The sequence below is a fragment of the Diaporthe batatas genome (assembly GCF_019321695.1).
Source record: "Diaporthe batatas strain CRI 302-4 chromosome Unknown Contig00032, whole genome shotgun sequence".
NCBI classification, from domain to species: Eukaryota; Fungi; Ascomycota; class Sordariomycetes; order Diaporthales; family Diaporthaceae; genus Diaporthe; species Diaporthe batatas.
The window spans coordinates 1-12,611 of NW_025408579.1; positions in this window are offsets into that span (position 1 = coordinate 1).

Genomic DNA, 12,611 nt, shown 5'->3' on the forward strand with positions numbered 1-12,611 from the left:
ATTTATTTAAATTTTTAATAAATAAGATTTATTAATATATATAATTTATTAATATTATTTAACTTATTTTATTAATAAGTTTAATTACTAATATTATAAATAATAAAATATTTATAACTTTTATATTATAATTAAAAATATTTAATTTTAAAGTTATTTATTAAATTTAAATTAATATTTATTATTAAATAGCTTTAATTAACCTTAAGTTATTAAGTTTAAATTAAAGTAAATTAATAAATATTAATATTAAAAGTTTATAAAGAATATTATAATAAATTTTAATAACCTTTAAAATTAAATTTATATATAAATAATATAATTAATTTAAAAATATTAAATTTAATTTTAACTACTTTTTTATTTATTTTATTTTTTTATTATATTAAATTATTATAAAATATAAAATAATAAGTTAATAATTTAATAATTAAAGTATATATTAAATTAATATTATTTATCTTACTTTTTAATAATATAATTTATAAATAATATATATATATATTTATTAAATAAAACCTTATTTATATATAATTTAATATAAAATAGCTTTATTATTATTAATATAAATATTTTAACTTTATTTTTTTATAAAATAAAAATTTCTTTTCTTTTTTTTATTTAATCTTACCTTTTAATTTATTTATATAAAATTACTATTTATATTTATATTATTATAAAATATATTAAAAGTATATTTTTTTTTATCTTTTACTTAATTAATTTATTTTTATTCTACCTAACCTTCCTTTTAAAATTTATTTATATAAAAATAACTACTCTACTTTATATAATAAAAATATATTAAAAATATTCTATCTACTACTTTTATTAATAAAAACTTCTCCTTTTACTTTTTATTAATTATTTAATTTAACTTTATATTAATAATACTTCTTTTATTATTATTATTAAATAATATATTTTTTTTTTTATTTCTAACTTAAATAAGAAATTATTTTATTTACTTACTTATATAAATATATATATATATATTCTCTTTTTATTTCTTTCTCTCTCTCTCTCTCTTCTCTCTCTCTCTCTCTCTCTCTCTCTCTCTCCTCTCTCTCTCTCTCTCTATCTATCTCTATCTCTATCTATCTATCTCTAATTCTCTATCTCTTCTCTTAACAATATCCTTATTTAAAACCTTTTAATCTTAATTAAAAAAGGGGTTTTATTTAATAATAGTTTATAATAATATTTATTAATAATAACTATTTATTAATATTTTTATTAATTTATTAATATAATTATTTATTATAATAAAAGAATTTATTAATAATAAAGGTATATAATATAAATTAAAATACCTTTAAAAATATTAATTTAAAAGGTTAAAAAAGTTTAATAAAATAAACTATTATTTATTATAAAGTAATTATAAAATTTATTAAAAATAAAATATTAAATAAAAAGGTTTATTTAAATTAAAATTATAATATATAATAAAATTTAAAATAAAAACTATATTTTAAATTAAATATAATATTATAAAATTTATAAAAATATTAATAAAATAATTAAAAAGTTTATATATACTATATTTAATATATCTTTTATAAAATAACTTTTTATTAAAATTATATAAATAGTTTATTAAAATAATAAAGGGTTATTTTTAAAAATAGGATTATATATTAATTAAATTTAAAAATTAATAAATAAATAATAATAAAAACTTTAAATTAAAAGAACTTATTTAAACCTTTATTTTAATTTATATTTTTAATAATATCTTTAATATTTTTAAAATAATATTTTTAATAATAATATTAATAATAATAATATTATTAATAATTTATTAATAAAAATTATAATTATATTTATATAAATTAAAGCTAATAGTTTAGTTTTAATAGAATTAATAATTATATTAATAATTTAATTAATAAAAATTATAATTATATTAATATAAATTAAAGTTAATTATTTAATTTTAATAGAAATAATAATAAATATAAACTTTTAATAAAAAATACTTTTATTTTTATATTTTATATTAAGTTATTTATTATATCTTTTTTTTAAAGTTGTTAAATAGTAATAAACTTAATATAAATAATAAATTTATTTATATTTATAAAAATAATAAGTTATTTATTTTAATTTTATAAATAAACTTATTTTATAATATTATTACTAACTTTTTATTAATAAAAAATATTAATAATAATTATATAATAATAAGTTATTTAATTTTTATTAAAGTTTTTAATTATTTAATAACCTTAATATAATAATATATAATAAAAGAGTATATTAAGTTTAATTTTAAGAAGATTAATCTTAAATAGGCTATAAATAAACTATATTTAAGCATTAAGTAATTATACTATAAAAACTTTTATCCTTAACTTAACTTATATAAACTTAAAATATATTATTTTATTATATAATTTATATATTAATCTATATTAATATTAATAAATAAATAATAATAGTTTAATTTATAATATATTTTAAATTTTTTAATTATAATAATATATATATTTTATACTTTAAGTTTTAAATTAATAAATATATTATTTTAAAGTAGTATAAAAATAATTATTTTTATAAAAGGAGAAAATATTAATATTATATTTTATTAATTAATATTAATAATAATTATTTTATTATTATTATTAATAATTATTAAAAATAAAATATATTTTTTAATAACTATTATTAAAGTAACTTTATTTAATAAAATAAAGTTTTATATTATATTAAAAGTATTATGTTTTTTTAAAATAATTAAAGTATTAAAATTAAATTATAATATAATTATATATTTAATTAACTTAATAATATTTTATATAAGTTAATTATATTTAAGATAATATAATATATTTTTATAAATTAAATAGAGATTTAATTAATATTAAAAATTAAAACTTTACCTTTATTAATATAATTATTAAGATTATAAGTAAGAAGCTTATAAACTAATAAAAGTAATAAGTTTATTTAAATATTACTATAAATATAACTTTTTAAATTAAAAAAGTTTAATAATAATAAATTAAAATATATTTTTACTAATAGACTATTTAATATTAATAAACTTTATAATATAACTTAATTATATATTTATAAAAGAATATTAAGTTTAATAAAAATATTTATTAATTTTAAATATATAGTTTTTTATAATATTTTTAAAGAATATAATTAAATATTAAATAAACTTATTAAAGAAATTTTAATTTTATTAATATAATACTTATAATAATTAGTTTTATAATTATTAAAAGAATAATAAATATTATAAAGATTTTTTTAAATATATAAAGGAAGATATAAATAGTATAATATTTAATTTTTAAATAAAATAATAAGTATATTAATCTCTTTTAATATATTTTTAATAACTTTATTAATTTATCTTTAATTAATTATAATTTCTATTTTATAGTATTTAATATTAACTTTTAATATATTATTTATAAAAATAAAGGGAAATAATATATACTTATTATATAAATAATAACTTTATAGTTATTATTATATATATTAATTAATTAAAAGGAGTTAATTTATAAATTAAAATCTTATTATTATAACCTTTTATTATAATAGTTTTATAATTTAAATATTTTTAATTATAATAAAATAAAAGATATAATTTATATTTAATTATTTTAATAATTTTATTAAAGTTTAGTTAATAAATATATATTATAATAATAATTATAAGTTTAAAAGTATTATTAAATATAAAAAATTAAAAAATAATTTAAAAATATTTAATTATTTTTAAATATAATTAAAAAATAATAAATATATAATAATATTAATAAAAAGTAAATAAATTAATAAAAGTTATTTAATATATAAAAGTTTTTTTCTTTTAACTTTAAACTTTAATTTAAAACTATAAATAAAATATTTATATAAAGAAAAAGTAAAAAGAATATAAAGGCTTATAAAAGGAAATATAAATAATAGTTAATAAAAAAGGTTAATATAATATAAATTTAAATTTTTTTATTATATAAAATATACTTTTATTTTATATTAATATATAAAAATATCTATTATAAAAAAGTATTAAATAATTATATACTTTATTATTTTTATTTAAAATAAAGTAAAAAAGCCTAAAATATTATAATAAAGTAATAATTATAAAGGTTTTAATAAAAATAATTTATATAAGGTTAAAAATTAAATATAAATTATATTCTTTATATTTTTAATACTTTAAATAAGTTTATAAAAATAAAAGGAGTTTAAAATAAATAATAAAATAAAAAGTAGTTACTATTTAAGTTTAATATTTAATAATATTTTTATAAATAAAATAATATACTTTTAATTAATAATTTAAATATTTTAATTTTATTATTTAAATATTATATTCTATAATATATATATAAAAGTAATTTAATTTATAAAATATTATATTATTTAAATATAAAATTAGTTTTAATAATATACTTTTTAATAATATTTTTACCTATTTTAAACCTTTTACTTAATATATTTCTTTATCCTTTAAATTAAAATTATAATATTTTTATTTTATTTAATAAATATAATTAAAAAAATATTATTTACTTTAAAAGGGAATAAAATACTTTTACTAAATATTTTACTAAATAAACTAATATTTATATTATATAAATCCTTTAATAAAAACTATAAATTATAATAAACCTTAAAATATATAAAAAGCCCTATTTAATTTTATATTTAATATTAATATACTTTAATTAAATATTAATAATTTTATTTTTTACTTATATAACTCTTAATATAATATTTATTTTAACTACTTTAAGTATTAAAGTAAAATTTTAAAATTTAACTTTAAATAAGCTTTTTATTACTATTTTATAAATTATAACTTATTTAAATAATATAAATATAAATATTATAAATTAATATATTTTAATAATAAGGTCCTTAAATTCTATTATTTTTTATTTTATAAACTTAATATATTTATAATAAATATTTATATACTATTAAAATTTTAACTATTATATAAATAATAATAAAATTATTTATTTTCTATTAATAAAAAATATTATAAAATATATAACTTTAAAAATATTATAAAATATTTAAATAATTAATTTTATTATATATATAGCCTAACCTATTCTTATAACTATATTAATATTATAAAGCATTAAAACTCTAAGCTATATAAAAATAAATAATTTATAAAAATAACTCCTCTATTATTAAAGACTAATACCCTATAAAAGTATAAAATCTTATTAAGTACTATACCTACTATAAATAAACTATATAAAAATTTTATAAAATAAAATAAATAATTAAAATTAACTTTAATAAACTTAAAATTATTAAAAATAAAATAATAGTATATAAAAACTAAAATAAAATACTTAAATATTTTTAAATTAAAATAAAAACTAATAAATCCTTTTATAAAAATAATTACTAAATATACCCTATTAAAACCTCTCCTAAAAGTTAATATCTACTAAATATATCTCTAAAAGTAAAGCCTATTATTACTAATATAAATAAATATTAATATAAAAGTTAATTTATATATATTATAACTTATAAATTACTTAAATACCTTTATAATAATATCCCTAAAATAATAAAAAGTTAATAAATAAAAATAGCTTACTAAACTACTTTCTAATTTATAAATAGTTTATTATAATAAAATAATACTACTATTAAAACTATTTAATAAACTATTTAAAATCTATATTCTATAAAATATTAATATTAAAAATTTTTAAAAATTAATTATTAAAAATAAATACCTTATAACTATCTTTTATATTAATAAAAAATCTAACTTTAATATTATATTATAAATACTTAATATTAATCTAATTTAAAAATTTAATAAACTTAATTATATAAACTATTATTTATTTAATTTTATAAATTTTTAAATAAAATAGTTATTTCTTTATATATATTTAAAATTAACTACCTTAAAATTTATAAATTTATTAATAATATATTAAAGTTTATAAATTTTAATAAAATTAATTTAATATAATTTTAAAAGTATAAAAAATATTAAAATAATAACTTTAATTTAAATAACTTTAAAAACTATTTTATAAAAATTAAATTAATAATAATATTTTTATAAAATAAAAAGTAACCTTAAAGGTTAGCTTTTAAATTAATAAATTAATAAAAATATTTATAATTATAATAAAAAAGTAATAATAAAAGTTAGTAAATATATAAACTACTTATTTTAATATTAAAGTATTTTTTATAATTAAATTTTAATTAAAAATTAAATAAAATTAAACTAATAAAAAATAATAATAAAAATAGTAAAATAATAATAATTTAATAAATTTAAATAATTAACTTACTATTAAACTATTTATAAATATAAAAGTTTAAATAAAATTAATAATATTAAGGTTAAATATCTTTTATAAGAATAATAATTATAATAATTATAATATTCTCTTTATTAGCTTAAGAAATTAAGTTAAGAATAAGCTTTTATTAAAATAGGAAGATATTCTTTTTTAAAGTAATTTTAATTATTATAAAATAATATTCTCTTTATTTAGAATAATATAATATTATTTATAGTAAAAGCTTTTTTAAAAATATAAAAATATTAGCTTTTAAAGTTATAATTAACGGTTTTAGAATAATCTTCTTTTTTATTAGGGATAATATAGTACTATTTAAAGTAAAAAGTCTTATAAAAATAGGAAAATATTGTCTCCTAAAGCTAGACTATCTTATTGTTTTATTATTTAATAATATTAGTTTTGATCTACCCCTTTCTTACTGCTATCATCTAACATTGGACCCTTCTCATCAAATGGTTCTTTCTCATGATCGGCTCTGTCGATAGCCCGGGCTGATTGTGGCTGCACCAACACCCCAATCTACGCGGTGCGCACGTCCTGCAGCAATAGCACAAACCCCCGACGACACCCCGGTCTCCCAGTCTCGTCCCTCCATCAGGTCTCCTCCTCCGTCTCGTTCTGCTGGCATCGTAGACCTGGCATCTCGGACCCCACCAATCAACGGGGCCCCTGGGAACGGCCGCCGACCTTTCCGGATGACCGCCAGGGCCTAATATCAAGTGTCGCTGCATTGTGAAGGAGAGGGTCTGTTGTGCACTGCCTGCCCGCAGCGCAGCGCAGCGCAGGAGAAGACCTCGAGTGCACTCGCTCAAACGGGCCAGCCCATCCAAGAGACTTTGGGGCCATCTCCCGCCTGCCTCTCGATGTGCAGGTTATTCAACTTGCCCGAGCCTCTTAGCGTGTAGCCCACGAGCTTTCCCATGCCCACCCTGACCACTGACCGCCTCTCTTGCTCCTTGTATGTGTGTGAGAGAAGGAGGGAGGGGCCCTAGAAATGAGGCTATTGATCCATGCCCGCCGGCCGGATCTGACATGACCAGCCAGCCTTGTTTCACCACACCCACCGACAAGCATTCGTCTTAACAGTCTAGTCGTTAAACAGCCCCGAAGGTAACGATCGCCAGAGTGCTATGCTATGCTATGGTATGCTACCTAGGTATGCTACAGTGACGACGGCCCACAGAGGAGGGGATGGATGGCGCTGAAACGAGATGGCAGCCCGTCTTTGCCGATCTGCTCTCTCTCTGTGTGTGTGCGTGCGTGTCCTCGTGTTGTTTGCACCCCGAATCCACATTCTGTATGCTGCCTCTGTTTTCTGTATACTCTAGTATTCTCATCGATCTCCATCCGGATAACCCGGCGGGCGCCCGTCTCACTCACCACTGCGGCCGGACCACCTGCAGAACCAAGCTAGTGCGGAGGAAGTCTGTGCACTCTGCTTACCTAATCAGTCTGTCCCGCTGCTCACAGCTCTTGTGAGGGTTCCGTATGCGGAATGGCTTGTACTCCGTATTGGTTGTTGTGATTCTGGTCTAGGTTTCTATCGAACGACATCAGATTGCATCGTCAGAGTACTGTGCGGAATGTCCGCACAAAGTGCAAACTAAGTGTTAAATGAGCTCCGGCCCTATGATGCTAAAGAGGTGATGATCCCATTCACAATGGAAATAGCGGCCCATTAATCAGACTTTCTTACGCATTCTTCCCCATTTACATCATGCGCCTAGCCGATGTTCTCGCCCACAGGGTCAGTCCAAGTTCAACTGTGTTCTGGACTCTTCGTAGAAGCCATGGCCAAGCCGGGGACGCCTGCCACATGGAAACTTGTTTCATTCCCGAATCCAAAGTTTTTCACAAAGTAGTTCGGCTTCACGGTCCCTGTTTAGTACGCCGCTGCCGTTGCCGTCACCTTTTGCTGTCCCTGCTCTATGTGTTACATCTAGTTCTGATCACCGCATCCCGAAAACTGAGCAGCAGGAGATATAAGCAAGTCCATAACAACATGGCTTTTCAATTGTTGTATTCGCCAGGAGAATTCTGATCTATATCCTTGGTGCTTAAATCTCATAACGTCCCCAGCCCACATTCTAACAGTACCCTGATTCCGACCACCCACTTTTTGGTACAAATATACTATTAAGACACCCACTTTTTAACCCCCTCTATTAAATCCAAAAAAAATCTTAAAACCCTAACTCTAAGCTCTTTATATATTATTTTAATTTAATTTTTATATAAAGATATTAAATTAAATTAATTATTACTTTAATATTTTTAAAAGAATTTTAAAACTTAAAACTTTTAAAATATTAAGATTTACTAATAAAATAGTAAGTATTTATAATAAAACTAATATTATCTTTTATTAGTTATATATTATTATAATATTTTATATAAAATTTTATTTATATATTAAAATAATAAATAATATAAATTTTAACTTTTTTAATTATAATAATTTTTTAATTAAAATATAAATATTTTTATAATTTTATTAAAAATCTTTATATAAAAAAGTAAAATTAAAAATTAAAAATATTACTAATATTTATTAAATAAAACTCCTATAAATTTTAATAATAATAATATTAATTAAAGTTTTTAAAAGAAAGTAAAATTATAATTAATTTATTTAATTAGTTATAGATTATTTATATTTTTTTAATTTTATTATTAAGTTAAAAGTAAATAATTAAAGTTTTAAAAGAATAAAATATAATATATCTTTTAAAGATTAATGTAATTAAGTTTATTATATAAAACTTTTTATAATAATTTTATAATTATTTATAATACTATCTATTATTAAAAGATACCTTTCTATATTAGTATATTAAGTTATATTTAATTTATTTAAGTTAATACTATTAAGACAGTCCTCGCGACCTATAGTAAAAGAAGGCTTAAATTATCTATGAAGAATTATTAATTTAAAACTAGAGTTGCCTAAGAAATAGTATAGGGGAGGCAGCGAAGCTGCAATCCCGCATCGCGAAAGGTATAGAGGCCACTTAGGCTAATAAGATAAGCAGAGTGCACGGACCCACTAGTTAGTCCTACGGGCGTTCAGCCCATAGCCCTAACAACTATTAGCCTATTAAAGGTTAAAGTTATTATAGATTATAGGCTATTTAGTCTTAATACTATTAAGTATTATATATAATATTATTATATAACTTAAGTATAAGTTAGCTGAAATAGGTGAAGATAAAAGCTACTATTCCTCTAACTAGGGTTCTAGCTCTACTTTATAAATAAACACCTATCCATTAACTCCACTACGTTACAAGTAAAACCACTTAAAAGCAGTCACTCAACCTATTACACCACTAAACTAAGAGATAACCTTTAGGTAAAGTAACTATACTCTATTATTATATATAATATTTAAATTTATAGTTTTAATAGCTTATAAATAGAAGAAGAAATAGCTATTAATAACTAAGTTTATAATTATATAAAGGTAGATTTTTATTTTAAAGAAAAGTTATTATTATTTAAAATAGTTAATATATTTTTAAAGAAGTTAAAAGATTATAAGTTTAATTTAAAGTATATTAAGATTTATAAGAATTTTAAATTTAAACTTAAAGGTTTTAATTTAAATTTAACTTACTTAAAAAAGAAAATATTAAATAGGTTTAAAAAGTTTAAATAAAGTTAAAAATTAAATTAAGTTATAATATAATAAAATAGTTAAATAAAAATTAATTAAAAAATTATAATTATAAATCTTTTAATCTTATATTTAAAAGGGTTTTAATTAGTTATAATTAAATAAATTTATAATAAGAAATATTAGTATTAATATATAAAATTCTATATATTTTTTAATATTTTAAAATACTTTAACTTTAAAAATTCTTTTAAATATATTAAAGTATAAAAATAAATTTTTAAATATTTATATATAATATTAAAGCTAAAATATTATTTTTTTTTTTAAATTTAGGGTTAGGGTTATAGGATTTTATTTAGATTTAATAAGAGGGGGTAGAAAAGTAGGAGTTTATGTGGAAAAGGCGGTCGGAATCGGGGGGTGGTCGGAATCTAGGCCGCCCACGTTACTTTCTTAGGCCTCCTCGCCTAGTGTGACAACTATAGCGATCTCTATTTTGCCTATATTTATTTTCTTTTCTTTTTTCCTCTTCCTAATTTTCTATTAAAAGCTATTAAAACATAATATATTAGCTTTATAAATCTTTTCTAGTAAGGTCGTTTCAACCCACATTAGTGGCACTAACTAATGCCCGTTCCCTATTTTAACTAAAGCACCTACACTATTATTATTATCAAGAAGTCGATCCTAGGGTACAGTAAATATTCCACGGTAGAGGTAGGGGTCCTCTAAATTATGCTACCCTATATCACCTAAAAGTCGATGAAGGAAGGTATGGAGCTATAAGTAGAGCCGCGGGCAACATGAGAAAAGGTAAAAAGAAAGGACCAAAAACATACAGCACCGGGTATTCGCTGGTCGTCACCGACCCAACTACTAATCCGGCGATTACAAACTTGACTAAGGGAGAGCGGACGGGATCCCGTATTTTCCTGTATCTATGGCCGTATGTGCTCGAGGTGGTGGAGAGGTAGATTATATTTGCTTCAATATGTCAAAGCGAATAGTAAACAAGCACTTTCGGACAGGCGGTGACTAACTCCCTTTGGCGACTTAACTGAGAAATCTGACGAGACCATTAGTCAACTTAAGACCTCTTTTGTTCGGCCGTTGGGGAAGTTTTGGTTCGGATCTGAGGCCAATGTCAGAGAGCATAGCTGCGATCCGTACCGCAGGTTTATGCCCACCTGCAATCAGGCCGGGTCTCTCGCCAGGCGGTGGATAAAGAATGGCGAAAGGTTGTCTCGCTCATCATCCGGTGCATCAGACTTGTCTTGGCGGACTGCCGGCTCGATATCGACCAGTTCCATCGTCAACAGTCATGACGGGGCAGACAGACTACCAAGACTTTGGAGGGCATCGCCACCGGCTCCCCGCCTCGTCACAGCCGGCAATAATTAACATCTTGAATAGCGACCACCCACCCACCTCTCTAGCGTCAAGATGGTAGCCTCTATAGTTTTCTTTTATTTATTTTTTTCCACTTTTTTTTAAAAAGTGTGAATATCCAGCTCCCAGGCTTTTTTGGTAGACGCGCCCGAAGAGTTCCACGGTCTTTCCACACTAGTAGGCCATGCGCCTCGTCGAACTCTCCGCGATGTCCCAAGTGATCCTTGTTCAGTATCTATAAACTTGGGATCAGCGTGGTTTGTGGCTCAAGATGACTTTCTCTTATATCAATGCAAGAGTGCTCTCGCCCGATTTGCCTCTGGCCATTACGCCCAAGCTCTTCAGGGTCTGTCTGTGTCATCAACCGAACCCTCGGTAGTGTGGTTAGCCAGTCATGGTATATAGTTACAGGATAGTTACTCTCTAAAGACGCGGCCGTGAGGGGATTGATGCCCTCCGAGTCCTCCCCTGCCCTCCTGCCTTGCGACAGGCTTGTGCCATCGAGGCTGCATAGAAGGAAAGAGGCATCCTCCCAGAAATTGAATTCGATCCTCTCACTTCTAAGCATATTGGCGAGTCCAAATATATTCCTCAAATGCCTTGCCTAGGTTAGGTGACCAAGCCTGCTAGTAGTAGTCCAGGGGTCTCATCAATGAATGTGTCAGCTAGTCCCATCTTCATCAGAGGCCGGAAACTTTAACAGGTGAAGCTCGTGTGGACTGCCGTGTTGTGAGGATCCGTTACGCTGGCAGGTTCGTGAATGCCCGGATCAGTCATGTCTTGTTGATACTTCAGTTCATACACACAAAAGACCACAATTCAAACAACTGCCTAGGTACCATTCACTGCTCGTGAGAAAAGAATAATTCATGGAAACAATCCAATCAAGTCCTCTAAACAAACCCTGTACCTCGGAGAACCAGACCCTTACTACTACCTATCTAACCGAAAGACCTGGCCCAGACAAGAGAAATTTCTATAATCAGCTTTAGATTTCACATAGTGGTTGTGACTAGTAGATCTTGCTCGATATAATGAATAGCAATGAGTAATAATAGACCTAGAGCACAACACAATGCCTACCTAGGTATTGTAGCTTGCAAATCCCCAACAGGAGATGGGAATGACCTGCTTTGCTCATAACAACCACATAACTACTGTATTCTCTCTGCACTGTTATTGGCATTGTAATTTTTTTCTTTTTAAAAAAAAAAGACAAAAACAAAACACACTGGGTCTTAACCCTATATAAAGGCGCCATGTAATCATGT